The sequence below is a fragment of the Periplaneta americana genome, chromosome 4, assembly GCF_040183065.1.
Source record: "Periplaneta americana isolate PAMFEO1 chromosome 4, P.americana_PAMFEO1_priV1, whole genome shotgun sequence".
Lineage (NCBI taxonomy): Eukaryota > Metazoa > Arthropoda > Insecta > Blattodea > Blattidae > Periplaneta > Periplaneta americana.
Window position 1 is genome coordinate 199125306 of NC_091120.1, and position 14738 is coordinate 199140043.

Below are 14738 nucleotides of genomic sequence, written 5' to 3' on the forward strand. Positions count from 1 at the left end.
TATAATTTATACATGGATCTGCGATGTGTCAGAGGAAGAACAATTGTTTGTATGAATCTGAAGTCTGACTAGTGTAATATGTAGTTAGTCGGCAATGTATGCAATAGAGGGGGAAAGTAACTGGCCACCCTACCCCATTATCTCCTGGCCTAGTTGCCTCATAAGTGTTGCCTCATTTGTGAAGTTCAGACCTGTCTTCGGACAGCTGATTAAACAACAACAACATAGCTCTGAAACTTTTAGATGTTCCTACATGTATGATCCTGTAGGAGAATCGAAGATATTTCACAACTCTGAAAATCATGTTATACTTATTCAGAAGCTGCTGGAATGGCAATTGGCATCTCAAACATCTGGATTTAATGTTCCTAATTATGTCAGGTGAAGAATACAATGCGTGTAGTTCTGTGTTGTATAACTTTCTCCATTCTCCTGTAACGTCATCCCTCTTAGCTCCAATTATTATTATTATTATTATTATTATTATTATTATTATTATTATTACGTATTTTTGCAACTCAAAAATAAATTTCAAGGATGTATGTGTAGTGTATGGAACGGGCCCAAAGGAAAATTGGGGAGCCATAATAGATGGCAACTCCTGTCAAAGAAAAGTGGATGAACAGCATCTGCGACAACTTGTAGCATTGACCATGTAGCACCCCCATCTCTGCTTGCAGTCACGCACCTGACAACAAGATGGCAGGTGCTCTGCTGGGCCATGACCTCTTGTTGGCCATGGAGTTCGAGTACTTCTACGACATCTGTATACAGTGAAACTTCCCAATAGCGGACACCGCCGGGGAAAAATTAAATGTCCGTTATTGAGAAGTGTCCGCTGTTTAGAAAATCGTTAGTATATATATTAAAATTTCTCATATATATTCAACACTATATTTTACAGTACAGTACAGTAGACGGTGAGATTGTTTACAACATTCATCCAGAGAGAAATCGTACCAGTAAATGTTTTGTAAATGAAATAAACACCAGTCACTGTACCACTTCACCTTACACAAAGAAATCTAGAATTGCATTCTCAGTGTATGATTTTAAAATAACATCCTTGTTTTTCAAAATTTCACTAATCTGAGTTTTTCCCACATTAAATTTTGTGGCCAGCTCACGAACACTTAATTTCTCTTTATCACTATGCTTTACAATATCCACTTTCTCTTTTAGTGACAAACGTTTACGTTTTTGTGACATTTCTAATGTGACTGTACTTCCGAACACTCAACTTGACAAACTAAGAAAGTACGGACTGCTCACGTACAGTATCACAACTAACAACTGTGCTGCTTACCTTCAATAAAGTACAAGAACGTTCAAATGCACGATAATGATTGTTGCAAAGAATTCCGTTTAATTTACAACCATCTTTTTCTTTTTTTTCTTTCACGCTGTCCGTTATTTGGAAGTTTTAATCGTTGTTGGGAGATACATTTCAGTGTCCGCGTCCGTTATTGAGAATGTCCGCTATTTGGAAGAATTTTATCATAAGGGCCAATGTTATTTTGCAGGGGAATTTTAAAATGTCCGCTATTGAGAGGAGTCCGCTATTGGGAAGTGTCCGTTAAGGGAAGTTTCACTGTATACGCACAACGTAAAGTTGGTACCTATGTGCAGGAGAAATGAACATAAATGTCCTTTGACGAGAAATGATAGAAATATTTTTGGAAGTCATGGTAACAGCGTACCCACGTGTATGCTGCGGCAGAGCTGCCCTCTTTTAGCAACCGCACACCTGTGCGTGTCTGAATAATATGCAGTCACGAATAGTTTCTTTTATTTTTCGTAACTGCTGTAAAATCCATCGACACACGCGATTCCACTGCTACTCGTGTTGGTATCGGCTGATCTGTAAATACAAGAGCGCGGGGTTCCGTGCCAGACAGCGAGAATAGAACACGTTTCAAATCCCAAGTGCGATGGAAAGCCAAAAAGTAAGCTTTCCTGTTATTTTATATAAAGAAGTTATACTGAGAAATACGCGGAATACACAAATACAGGCACGTATGACCAAATACCTTACTACAATAATACCGGACAGCTGAATGCTAGTAGCATTGGCGCGAGTGCAAAATATCGCGGACCTGACATCTAGCGGAGCGGGATAGAATTACGTCCATATATACAAATATTAACATAGCGGGATTCGGACTATTGTTTAAAACGTGAGTTACTAATGTGGAATTATATATGAAACACTTAAGAAATGTTTAATAATATTTAATGTAAAATTATTACCTTATAATATCAGAGCTGCATATTATGAGAATATTGCATACTTCATATTACTTTCCGTAATTATTAATTGTTACATATTTTTTCTTTGCTTTAGTGAGACAAAATCAGTTCTGACATTAGGAATGAATTTACAATAATGCTTTACAGTATATACCCATTGCTGACAACTGCAAAAATAAAAATGGTAGTATTCTGATGCTTGTAATAATTATTAGTAAAGGCATGTAGACAACAATAAAACTTAATTTGCTAAAACCTTAAAATTTCCACTATATTTTAACTTCTATTCATTTATTAGGCCTAAATAAAAAAGGTAATTTTTATTGTTCTGTCAACTCAGAGAAAAAGGCATTAAGCCTAATAACGAATTTTGTTGACTCACGTTTTATGAACTGTCGGAAATCGAAAGTACGATTTGGAGCAATTTGTAATGCTGTAATTGTAGCAATTATAAACAGCACGTATACACCCTGACATTTTAACACAGCCTTAATTAATAAAACTATTAACTAGCCCAGCAACAATATACATTGCAGTTGATTACAGCTTGTTTCGCGAGTATCTCCACACCGGCAGGTAGGTCGCAGCACCAGCGTCGTTCGCACGCAAAACTGCTAGCTGTCCGTTATTATTATAGTAAGGTATTTGGTATGACTGCTTTTTTATACAAACGTGCTACTCATTTGTTTCTGAATTGCCAAGCAACGGACGATTTATTCATATCCAAAAACAGTATACCATGCACAAATTCATAGTGTCTCGTGGAGAATGTTGCGACGACAAAATTTCAATTCCAGTGTGTGTTTTTTTTAAAACAACAAGATTACTTAAGGGGTTAGGTACAGCTTAAAGGAGTAAAATTTTGGAAATATTCAACATTTTTTTGCCTCCATTACTCTATCTTGTACAATAATGAAAATTAGTATGTGTAAAACACTGTCCGTCTGCTATATGATGAACATATTTTTACGATTTAAAAAAATATATTTATATATTTTTTTCAAAATTCAAAGTTCACTGTGCAGTGATGAAGCGTTTCCCTCATAACTCAAAAAGTGTTCAACATTCTGTGATGAAATTTTTTGTGTGTATTTATGCATGTCATATCTACAATATGATGCAAAATTACTTCTCTACCTTTGATAGATTGTCTGATAAAAAAATACATTCATTTAAAAAAATGGTCAAATATCTAACACAAAATTTAAAAAAAAATGTTTATTAAGGAATGTAGTTGAAAGAGCATGATATTGTAAACATGAGTTTCAGCAATAAAATAAAAGAGAGAGAACATGAAAAAGTTAACAAGTTTATGAGTTATGAGGGAAACGCTTCATCACTGCACAGTGAATTTTGAATTTTGAAAAAATATATAAATCTTTTTTTTTAATCGTAATTTTTTTTTCATATAGCAGAAGAATAGTGTTTTACACATACCAGTTTTTATTATTGTACAAGATACAGTAATGGAGGAAAAAAATCTTGAATGTTTGCAAAAAATTTGCTGCTGTAAGCTGTACCTAACCTCTTAATCAGCAGCAGAGGATGAAATAAAAGGGTGGTCAGTACTAGGACAGCATCAAACTGATTCAGGCCATTCAATGAAAAATACATAAATCTTGAAGATAAACCTCTTTCAGGTTCACCATCTGTTACATAAATAGAAAGCTCTCTGATTAACCTCCACATTTGGTGTTTTTAGTTGGCTATTTAACGACGCTGTATCAAAGTATCAACTAGTAGGTTATTTAGCGTCGATGGGATTGGTCGTAGCGAGATGGTATTTGGCGAGATGAGGCCGAGGATTCGACATAGTTCACCTGACATTTGCCTTAGGTTGGAGAAATCCTCGGAAAAAACCAAACCAGGTAATCAGCCCAAACGGGAATCGAACCTAAGTCCGAGCGCTACTCCGGATCAGCAGGCAAGCGCCTCAGCCGACTGACCTACGCCTGTGGCCACATGGTATTAGACTAGGATCGACTAATTAAATAGTAAATGAATTAGTACGACATGGAAATTGAGCGATATTTTACCTGTCTTCAGACTGCGATCACGAAAGACCTTTTGCCACAACACTATAGGCTAGTACAAGAGGCCTTATCGCTCATAGTCGCTGTATCACCAGTAGGTATAGAAAGGAGAATAAGGTTTTAGTATGAATTAAATTTCCGTGTTGTTAGAGTCGTCAAATACTAACCAAACTCAAACATTGTTTCTGATCTATCCTTTTCCCTCTCGCGTAGCTCACATGCCAGGTCTCGCCTCTCGATATGTACCACTGACTGACCTTCAGCGATTCTTCCTTGTTTCTCTCCTTGAAAATGACATAATAGAGAGTAAGCAGGATTAATTAGAGTTGGATAGAGATCATATCTGTACCGTATAAAAACAGTCGTCTATATTAAAATCAGTCACATACGGTATAGATCAGTTGCATTCAACATTTTTTTCTCCTCATACCCTTAGAGACACTTTTCCAGTGATGCTTGTACAACCAAATTTGTTAATTTAAATTATACTCAACTATATCTAAACTTAATTAAACTCAATTTATCAATTATTTAATCATCTTTTTTAACTATAAAAGAGATAATCATGCTATTAAATAAATAACTGAAAGAAATATAGAAAAGAAAAGTTATATTATGTTATTAACTTAAGTGATTATGTCCTATTAATCAGATGTCTCATGGTTTCTCGATTCTTGATAGAATCTTCTTAAATGCGAGTATCAGAGATGATTAATTAAAGATTCAAGCAATTTCTGCTTTTCATTTTGATTGATGTCAATGCAGAGAAACCCTGTTCACATAAATAAGTAGAGGGGAATGGCAGAAGGTGTGAAATGGCAGTGTTACGAAGTTTCATAATTATACTCTTTGCCACTTACTCGTAATGAGTGCACCTCTGTACATAGTGTGCTGGACATTGTGCCACTGTTACATATTCTGTGACACATTACCTGAGGGTAGGCCGCCAAAGGGAAACAGAGGTAGAACTTAAACTGAGGGGATTCGATCCGGCATCGGGACTGGAATCCGGTGTGGCTTAGTGGATAAAGCGTCAGCACGTAGAGCTGAAAACCCGGGTTCGAGTCCCAGTACCGGAGAGAATTTTTCTCTGTTCTGTCCATTTTTCATCTTATGGTAACGCAGAATTCTTACACGGAAATAGCATATGTACTTCGGTACATCACAATAATACTCTTTGCAAGCATAACACCAAAAGTTACAAATTGACAAGTTTTCGAATTTTATTTCCAGTGCACTATCAATGGACAATTGAGCTGTTCAGAGCAGAAGTGGTGTAAGTCAAAAATGGGTAATGAGGGTTAAAGTAAACTTACTTATCTACTTACTGGCTTTTAAGGAACCCGGAGGTTCATTGCCGCCCTCACATAAGCCCGCCATTGGTCCCTGCAAGATTAATCCATTCTCTATCATAATATCCCACCTCCCTCAAATCCATTTTAATATTATCTTCCCATCTACGTCTCGGCCTCCCTAAAGGTCTTTTTCCCTCCGGCCTCCCAACTAACACTCCTTTGCTGTGGTCATGCCAGAGAATCAGTCCCATTCCGAGGCTTATTTGAAAGATTCGTAACAAGCTTTTTTTTTACGGTGATGGGTTGTTAGCCCTTCGCCCAACCCCCAAGCTGGAGGACCACCCCTCATCGGCTGTCCGCGACTGCTTATTCAATATATTCGCAGCTACCCTCCATATCTGGAGGCCGTCTCCTCGATCCGCAACCTGAGGACGCGCCATGCCGTGGTGATAGGGACCCACATTACATGGGTTAAAGTAAACATTCTATAAAATACAGCTCAAAGTAGCAATTAACATTCAATTTATTTAAACTATTAATAGTCAGTAGATAACACGAAGGACATATTAACTGCTACTTTGCGCTGTATTTTACAGAATTTTTACTTTAAACGTCATTACCCAATTTTGACTTACACCACTTTTGTTGTGAAAGGCTCATTTATAGCAAACTTTCCTTCAATTTTAAGGGAAGTTCAGAGGAATTGAAGGCTGTGGTGGAAAACGGATTTGTAATTCAATCATTAGCTCCAGTCATTCATGAATTTATTTTAAATTTCATGTACTCCCTACAAAGTCTTCGCTGAATACCACTGGTACAGATTCTGCTTTGAAGTTGATTCCTTCAATGGAAAGACATGTACTCGTAATTTAAAGCAGGAAAGAGTCACTCCTCTGTTGCTGCCGCTCAGATTGCGTTGCTCGTGTAGGTAGTTTTTTTCCCCACGGTCCGTGAATTCCAAAAACCGCCGGTCGTTGCATAAGAGATAGCAAATCTGCTCCGTTCGTACTCGCTAGCTGATATCACAATTTCCGGCATCGCGCCGCGTGGCTACCGTCACTTCTGTCCAATTACCTCATTCTTCTCTAGCAGCACAATGATGCCTACGCATCTCGAAAAATAACTAGGCTGAAATTTTGTAAGACCAGATATTTTATTTTCTGTTTTTCTTCATTTTATCTGGATTTTCTTTCATTCATTTCCTCTTTTAATACAAGGCTTCCCTTTCTGTCATTTTTTTTCCTCTACGTGTCCATTTTTTCTCTTTAGTTTTATTCTTCTAGTTTCCCTTCTCTAATACGTCTTTTTGTCTCTGTTCTTCAACTCCAAGTTTTACGCTTTTTCTCCATGTCTTATACTTTTTCTTTCATCTGCATGTTCTACATCTTCCTCTTTTTCTCAGTATTTCACGCCTCTTTTATCCAATTCATCCATGTATTCCATCTTTAGATTTTTCATCTTTTCTTTTTGCCTTTCTATGTTTTAAGCTTTTTCTATTTTCTCTCTGTTAAATCCTCTTCTTTTCCTGTTTTTTCTGTGTTTTCCATCTTTCCTATTTGTTATTTGTTTTCTATTTTTCCCTATTTTCCTCTTTTTCATCTTTTCCTATTTTTCTCTTTGTTCTTAACCTTTTCCTTTGTAAGTTTTTCATGTTCTTTTTTTCAGTTTCCTCTGTTTTTCATTTTCTTTTCCAATTTCCTTTGTGTTTTTCATTTTCTTTTCCCATTTTCTGTGTGTTTTTCATATTTTCCTATTTTCTCAGTGTATCTTCTCCTATTTTTCGCAGTGTTTTCAACTTTTCCTATATTTTCTGTTTTTTTTTTTTCATATTTTCATATCTCTCTACCTTTCATTTTCCTTTCCTGTTTTCCTATGTGTTTTTCTAATTTTTTCCTGTTTTACTATGTGTCTTGCATCCTCCAATTTCCTCTTTTTCATGTGTCTACGTTGTTTTATATTTTTCTATTTTTTTTTTTTTTTTTTACTGTGTGTTTCAACTTCCAATTTGTTTGTATCTTTACCTTTTCCAATTATTTTTTTCTGTGTAGGCCTATATCTTCTTCTAGTTTTTCTGTGCTTTCTATTTTTCATCTTTTGTGTGTGCGGTGTCTTTTTCATCTTTTTATTTATCTCTGTGCTTTCCATCTTCCTATTTTCCGTTTCATTTCCTTTTTTTTCCTCTTTTCCCCTTTTCCTTTTTCTCCCTAATACACGCATTTCCCTCTTTAGTCCCGTTTTCTCCCCGTCTCACTTCTCTTCGTTAACCGTACATGCAGACGGGGGAACCAATTATAAAATATGTCGTTTATGATTTGCATTTGAATGTCATTTGGACGCTTGTGATAGATGAAACGGTTTTGGTACCTTTTATCATTCTGAATTCATAATATTGTTCATTTACCTATGTATGATACGTTAATTTACATTGCCTCACTTTACACTAGTGTAAAAACTCCCCTTGGAAACAGGTAAATTTCCCTCCGCCAGCATCAGTACACAGAGAGCGCAGCTGTCGCGGGGCGGGGGATTCGACAGGTGCCGCCGGGGTTGGAATGCACGCCCTGCACCTGTCGCAGTCCGCAGGTGCCCAAAACAAAAGGGACTGGGACTTGACCAGGCTGCCTTCTGAACACTAACCTGTTAACAATGATCCTGGGAGCAGCGGTTCGTGAGTTCGAATCCCTTACGTGGAAGCCGACGTCTTGCTGACCACGAGTTCTATCTACCTTACGTTCGTCTTAACGTGTAAAGTTGAAGCTGCCCAAAAGATAAAAAGCCAGACCATGGTAACGGCGAAATATCAAAATGACACGATCATTCCATGAAAATGTGACATTTTCACGAAAAAGAAAAATCTCACGAATCTCGGCTTGTTATATGTCATTTTCTTCGTTATGATCCGAATTTTTTTAATGTGACAACACAGATTGTGTAACACCACTTATGTGGGAGAAAAGGCATGAAGAAGTCTATGGTTTAAGAGCGCGGAATTTTCTATTAGAAATTACATATTTAATGCACATTTAAGGGGAGAGGATGGTATTTTTTTTAACTTTTTCCTATTTGGTGTAAAATATTAATTTTTTGTGTGTAGAGAGCTCATAGCTCTAGGAACTCAACCAAATATAAATATTTTGAAAAAAAAAAAATTTGGGGGCTCAAATTTGAGAAAAATATACCCAATGCAGGATTGTACTAAAACTGATATATCTAAACCGTTTTTAAAGATAGATTCAAACTTTTTTTGCAATATATTTGCAAAAGCATGTTCTACAAACTGTCTGTAACAGAATTTTGATATTAGTCCCTATGTTTGTGAAATAAACAATTAAAATTTAATAACAATTTTCTGATTTCCTTTCTTGCAAACAAACGGACGTATTTTTAAAATGAAATCAATTAACAAAATTCTTTTACAGAGAAATGTTTCCTAATAGTCTAAAGATTGTGTGTTCTAAATTTCATGCATGTATCTTTAATAGTTCAGAAATTATATCCATTTTGTCTGGCAATGTAGCAAAAAAAATGAAGTTACTGGAAACCGATAAAAGTGGGCGTGTGATTTAAAAATCCATAGCGCAGGAAGTTTAAAAATGACGTCTCAACATCCGATAAGGGCACAAATACCCACAAAATGTTATGCAATGCATTCCATACATATCAAAGAGTCTGTTTTAATTTAGCTGGGTAATGATACAATCTTTTTAATGAACGGACTATGGAGAAAACCTTCTTACATGTATATTTAATATGTGTATTACGTGCTGCATTAAGAAAGGCTATAAATTATGCAATGATGACAATAGAAGCAAAACAATCAGTCCCATCCCTTACAGATATTGCCGTCGGATGAATTAAAACGAGAGTAGTCGTCCAGCTAGAGAAAGAAGTGGCGTAAGTATCTTTCATCTTATTCCAGATCTGCCTGGGAGCCTGCCCTTATGGCGAAACATTGCGTATACATAGGCACCATGCAATTAGGACTAAACTGGCCGATGCCCTTAGAAAACTAAATACACCGTCTATGAAGAAGTCCACGGAACTGCCGACAATGGCAGTAACAGACGAATTGACATAATCGCCATTAGCGAATCCCTGTCTCAGGGTATGATAATCGACCCCACCATCAGGTTTGAAATGTATAAAGGACTGCCCGAAGACGTACATGAGGAGAAACGAGCAATCTACGTTCCAACCATCCCGTATTATAAAGATAAATACCAACTTTACATATCAGTGTCACGGGATTGATGTTTGGAGCAAGAGGAACGATACCCAACTTCTCTTCTCAATTCTGTAAGACCCTAGGACTGCACAAATCTTTTCTGAATGAACTGGCCCTCCTCATAATTAGAGTCAGTCAAACTTTTACGGAACCACCTATATGGACTCTAATTCAGTGAACTGAAAAAAAAACTAACGCAACAATATAATTTTTCTTTTTCTTATTAGCTTTCATTGCTTGTTTACTTGTAACTTTTTTTTATTCTCTAAATTGTCATTATTTGTTTGTTTGTGTACTTGTTTACTTTTTTTCTTACTCTGTTATCTTTCATCATTTATATTGTTTTGTATGCTTTGTCTAATGGCAGCCTTAAATTTGAGGAAGCACAATAAATAAATAAATAAATAAATAAATAAATAAATAAATAATACGATACCATTCCCCTATCATTTTTTTCGGGAATGCCCATACAAATTGTGGATTGGGCTTGCTTATAAATTTCCCTCGTCGAGGAGAGAAATTTCCCTTGTGGCGGACAGCTGTGTTCGCCGCGTGAAGGCCAGCCAGCCAGCCAGCCAGTCGACAGCCTGCCAGCGGATTCCTAAACGTTTGGTCATCGCTCTAAACTACTTTCCACATCGGGCGAGCTCGGCTCTGGCCGAACGCATCCGAGCGCCGGCGCTAAATTTAGAGGCTGATTCGATGTTGTCTCTGCTAAACCACGGCCTTCTTTCTTCTTTTCTGTCTTCCCAATTTTCATTCTCTCGCGCGGGCTTGTCTTAATGAGTTTTCCTCTAATAAAAGAAGCGAAGGAAGAGGGAATTCCTTTCTAGTTGCACACTTTTAGGTTCTGATTTAGACATTGTCGCCTCCCCGCGCCTTCCTCACCCTCTCTCGTCGTATAATTATGGGTTAGTCATAGTGGCAGATATAGCTCTCTAAAATCCCTCAACACGCCATTTAAGGATCTCGGCAGCTTTCGACATGAGGCGCTTTTGGTTCATATCTTGGCTGTCTCGCTTCACTTGCTACAGGATCTAATTTAATCATAAAAGTAATGTATTAATTTCATCTTTCTCTAGTAAACCGAGGTACTGTTACGCCCGGTTTCCTCAGCCTTTGTTAAAATGTACCTAACATAGCGTTAATTAACTGTAAGTTAAAAGTATAAATTACTGTTAAAAATATTGCGTTTCTTCAACTTTACATTTCACATTTTAACATTCTGTTTGTTAACTCTCTGTTAGGATCAGAGATTCTATTGTTTAACCATACCCTATAACCAAGTATAGGCTCAATTCTGTTTTCTGAACTCTGACAATTGCGATTCTCGCTTCTTTCAGTTGTCTGATTCAGAGAGGATAGAAGTCTTTCTATTCTCTCAGGTTTAATTTCAGTTTCTTTCCGTCGTCTGTATCACAGTAACATGGAGCGGCGTATTGGTATTGCTGTTGTGAAATGAAAAACACTGGAACAAAAAAAATCGTGGGACTAATTTCTCTTCGTTCGAGAGAAGCCTTCTGCTGGAAATAATTTCGCAGTATAAACCAATTACTGAGAATAAACAAACAAACGAATCTACGTTGAAACCGAAAAGTGAGGCTTGGCAAAAAACAGCCTATACCTTTGTATGAACTTCTGTTCTGTCAAATCACAGAAATCATCCGCTCTGTTTATGTATTCATGGATAACATTTTATAAATAATCAAGATATAAAAGTTCAGCATCTAATGCACCAGCCATATTGAATACTTCTATGCTAACAGAGAGTTAAATGATTTAACTGCATGAAATTGGGCAGTTAAATTAACATGGATTTTAACAGCCTGTTAGTACTAACAGTAGTTGAAAAAAATGTTTCTAGTTTACCGTTTAAATGCAATAACACACTGTTATAATTTAACAAATGTTGAAGAAACCGGGCCTTTGTGTATTTTGTTCAATAGATAATACTACAAATATTATGTCGGGTCCTTTGTCCTTGTCTATTCTAAGCGCTCAGCAGCGTGGACCATATTTCCAATTCTAGTGTGATTAGGGTTACTAGAAGTCCGGATTTTGCCGGATACGTCCTGCTTGTAATCGAATTCTCTACTACAGAACTCTACCACAGCTTGCGTTTAATACCAGCATGGGCAAATGGTTGTTAAAAAAAAAAAGGTAGATTACACGTGAAAAAAAAAAAAAAAAAGATTTTTATATACTTTGTTCTTAGGCCTATGACCTCGTTCCCAAACATTGCTACTCACAAAATTGTAAATAGGTACCATTTTCGTATTTATCGCTATTGTTGTTAGACTTTGTAAGTATCCGGCGTGGCTTAGTGGATAAAGCATCAGCACGTAGAGATGAAAACCCGGGTTCAAATCCCGGCGCCGGAGAGAATTTTTCTCCGTTCCATCACTCTTTCATCATATGATGACGCAGAATATCTGCATGGAAATATCATATGTATTTCGGTACATCAAAATATATATGATATGCGTAATAAATCACTTTGTGATTTAAGACGGCGCCTATACCGTCGGATCCCGGCCAACCAGTCACTCATTCGAGTGCATCTCAACACATGTATGGACTTCGGTCCTGCGTTCATAGACATCTATGACGTAGTGGAGAGGGCGGCCACTAGAGGGAACCCAAGAGATGGAGCTTAATCTGAGACGATTCTAACCGGCGTCGGGGTTGTATCCGGCGTGGCTTAGTGGATAAAGCATCAGCACGTAGAGCTGAAAACCCGGGTTCAAATCCCGGCGCCGGAGAGAATTTTTCTCAGTTCCATCACTCTTTCATCATTTGTAAGTAGGATTTATAACACGTGGACTGGTTACTAGAGAAACAAATTATTGTTGTTAAACACATAACAGCAGTTTATCGGACGTAACAGTACCAATGAATTACAGACAAATGAAGGAGTGAGAATGATATCGTCCTAAGCCATACAGAACAAAATTTTACAGGAGAGCGTGTTAAAGGTTTAGAGTCGAATGCTATTAGGTGCGGTAACATACTTCCATCGGCGTATACTTACGTCATTTGTTGAGTAATCTTTATACAGGGTGATCTATTTGGGTATGGATAAAATTAAAACACCGTAAAACATTTACTACTGAACTTTATTTGTTGGAACTTTGTGCATACAACACTGAAAGATGGGAGATTCCTCAGAGCTCAACATGACCCCCATTGCGCACCCTGCACAACTCATAACGGTGATGCAATTCAGCCCATGTCCGTTGTAACATAAGAGGGGTGATTTGTTGAAAAGATTGAGTAATTTTTACTCTAAGAACATCAATCAATGTTCCTGAGTTTCTGTGAATAGACAATGTCTTTAACAAAACCCTACACGAAGACGTCAGAAGGGGTTAGATCTGGTGAGTTTGGGAACCAAGCCAAGCGATAGCTGCTTCTCGTACTGGGTTTCGCCTGCAATCTCCTGCATGTTCTTTTTAACACAGAACCTGTTTCTACAAATGTTCGATACCACAACATTATGAAATCGTATTTAGGTACATTACGCACACCATACTCACGTCGAAATTCCCTTTGAACTCTTTTAACACTCTCAATTCTAGCATACCAAAGAACACATTGTGCCCGCTGTTGATTTGTAGTAGCCATTTTAATCAACTACGATTTTCATTTGCCCTTTCAGATTATGCATTATCGATTGTCATATATCATAATATAACCAGGAAGAAATTTTTCCTACTATCATAATAGCTTTATAATACAGTAATAAATTAATATTATCCATACCCAAACGAATCAGACTGTAATATTTTGCTATTAGCTTCCCCATAAGTGTAAGAAATTAACTTGCACAAAAACCAGCCAGGACAAACGGTTGTTAAAAGTAGAATACACGTGTAAAAAAAGATTTTATTTTGTTCTCAGGCTTTGTTACACTAGGCCTATGGCCTAAAAGTGTGGCTTTGGACTATTTCATTCTCACCCCTTCAATTCTGTGTAACTCTCCTGTATTTAGGATTCTTCGCATCATATGATGATCATCATAATCATCCCGTCATCGTATTTTAATGATTGGATCCTTTGACCCGTTATGCCTCATTTTTGTGTAGATTATGACCCAGCATCCTGGATGTAGTCAGCATGGTAAAGGTCACGGGGCACATATCGATCACTACGCGAGATAAATCTACCTCTGTCCTCTCTGGAAGATTAAAAGATAAAGAACGTTTAAACATACGGAATAGAAGGCGGATGTGGCCTGCACCGTAGGAAAACCACCAGAAATTTGATGTCATAGCTGATATCGGAGATTGAAGTGCGTGTCTTCCGGAGCGTACAAAAGTCTATGTAGGTTACGCATAATATCCTGATGTCGATCTTGACTTCTGGATTTAAAAGTGGAACATAGGGTTGCCAAGTCTTTCATATTTTCTGGGATCTCTCATGTTTCGTCTTATTTTATTGCAGTCATGATGTATCACGTGAAAGTAGCCTACAACAAAGTTATCCCATATTGCATTATTATATTACGATGTACCGAAGTACATACGATATTTCAGTGCAGAAATTCTGCCTCATATGATGATGGATGAGTGGAACAGAGAAAAATTCTCTCCGGCACCGGGATTTGAACCCGGGTTTTCAGCTCTATCAGCTGACGCTCTATCCACTAAGCCACACCGGATTCCCATCCCGATGTCGGATCGAATCCTCTCAGTTTAAGTTCCACCTCTTGGGTTCCCTCTACTGTTCTCCAACCAGGAGATTAACCGTGAAAGGAATGTGCTTACTATTGCGTCGTCTATTGGAGCGAAGCAGATAGATAATATTACCGTTATAACGTCAGTTTAAAAAACATGCGCTCTCCTGCATATGTTATTTCCTGTATGGAGGGATTAAAAGACCAGGAGATTAACAGTGATCTAATTTTGTAACTAGGGTAGTATAAATATGTGTATC

The 14738-nt window shown here is 37.3% G+C and overlaps 1 protein-coding gene and 1 non-coding gene across 4 annotated transcripts in view; one reads left to right on the forward strand and one right to left on the reverse strand.

The window, feature by feature from the left end:
- LOC138698572 (dual specificity protein phosphatase 10-like) overlaps positions 1-14738 on the forward strand; it is a 338313-nt gene that overhangs the window by 152058 nt on the left and 171517 nt on the right. The window lies entirely within an intron of this gene.
- Positions 14392-14463, reverse strand: TRNAY-AUA (transfer RNA tyrosine (anticodon AUA)). Its single transcript has one exon. It is a non-coding gene; the product is annotated as a tRNA-Tyr (tRNA).